Genomic DNA, 2,071 nt, shown 5'->3' on the forward strand with positions numbered 1-2,071 from the left:
AGTACTTCATTTTTGATCTGAGTGGTTAATTCTTTTATGTTGGCGTTGGATCAGAGGGGAGCCACCTTTTCAACCATTCTTTAGGGCAATCTCTTTGGGGATGAGGAATGACGTAGTTGTGTGATCTCTAGGGACTTTGACTACAGTAAAATGTCCTTCAGACAATAAATTCTTGCACCTTCATGATCTGTAATGGTCCCAATCTTTGGACCATAGACCCATGAAGAGGAGGGAAGGGTACTTAATGTGAGGAGTCCACAGATCTTTAAATGTATAAGTGTTTTTCTCACTCCGTAAGTGCTAAAAGTACAGCTACTATGTAGGTGTGAGTGGGTGAAGTGAGATGTTTTTATTTTAAGAAGAGGCCCTTATACCTAAAATGTTGGGAACCACTGAAATAGAGACTAAAAATGGTGGCTATTTAATCATCAGGATCAGGAATCAAAGATGTTCACTTCCTGCCCATTGGATCAAAGCTGGCACATCTTTGCCCAGCACTAAAAGATATCACTTTTATCATCTGCAAGCATTGTTTTAGCCACCCATCCTCATCACACTTGTGTACATTCACTAAACTGTCAGTTGGTCTGTACATTTAACTTTTTCATTCATGTCTTTTCTAAGCTTAGCTCTTGACATCAAAAGCTGAACATGTCTAAAGAATAGTTTATTACGGAATACTGCTCTCACCTGCCCCTGCCACACCAAATTTGCTTCTTCTCTTGTCTTTCCTTTCCTGCTGTTGGCAACATTATCCACCCAGCTCCCAAATTAAAGACCTTTGACTCCTTCACCTCTCTCACCCTTCACCTGCAAGTGATCACCGAGCCCAGTGTGTTTTACCTCTTCAATGTAACTCAAAGCCATGTTCTCTGCTCCCTCCTCACTGCAACTGCCTGCCTATTTTGACAGCTCCTCAATGGGTTTTTGCCCAAGAGAATCTCTCCACAAGGTAGCCAGAGGGCTCTTTCTAAAATGCAAATCTAGTCATGTCACTCCCCTGCTTAAAGTCTTCAGTGCTTTCCTATTGTCTACAAGATGAAGCCTTAGAATCCTCTGCTTATCATTCAAGGCATGACCCAATCTGGCCACAGCCTCACCTGCTACTCCCCACAAAGCACCTACCTTGTACTCTGGTCACACTCTACATTTTATTTTTGTGCTGTTTGGAATGTTCTTTTTTGTTTTATCTTCTCTGCTTAATGGCAATCTGATTTCTCTTTTATGACTCACTTCAAGTATATTTCCTCTAAGGAGACTTTTCCTGACATGACCAGGTAGAACTCACCTCATCCATCCCTTCACTACAACCCATAAATACTTCTACAATTAATGCAAGTAACACTTTATGGCTTGATTTTCCCCATGTCTGTTCTCTCCGTATGTGAACTCCTCAGGGACAGGCACCATGTCTTTTTCATCTCTGTGCCTCCCAAACTCCAGCCATACTGAACTTACTGTTCTCTGAACATGCTGTGCTTTTTTTGTGACATCCGCCTTTGCACAGGTGGGTCCCTCTGCTGGGAATGCATTTCTCCCTTTCTTCCCTTCTCTGCACAGGCAAACATCTACTGAGTCCTTCAAGACTCATCTCAAATGCAGTCTCTCTGAAATCTCAGATAGAGTTAGTTGTTCCCCACTCTGTGCTCCCCTAGCCTTCTGGTCAAACCTCGATTATAGCATTTTCCACATAAGTGTTTTATTATCATTATCAGCTTATATGACTGCCCCCCTCCATCTCCCACACCCCATCCCCAGGCAGCGAAATCTCAGCATATAATCTTTGTGTCTCTAGCACAAAGCACAATAGAGAAACAATAAATACTTCCTTGATCAATAATTAAATCAAATTTTGATGGTACATGATAGCCTGGGAAAAACTATTGGATAGGTAAGTAAGCTTTGAATACTTATTTACATAACTGGTCAAGGCACCTCTAGGGAAGTGGTGGATTTGCAGTCCTTTTCTAGATCTTGACTCTAAATTTCTCCTTGTTACTCTTCCAGGTGCTTATGCTCAGCGGTTGGTGCACTGCCTATCCTCACCGCCCCCCCATGAGCCTCAGTTCTG

Source organism: Leucopleurus acutus, assembly GCF_964270905.1.
Source record: "Leucopleurus acutus genome assembly, chromosome: X".
NCBI lineage: Eukaryota > Metazoa > Chordata > Mammalia > Artiodactyla > Delphinidae > Leucopleurus > Leucopleurus acutus.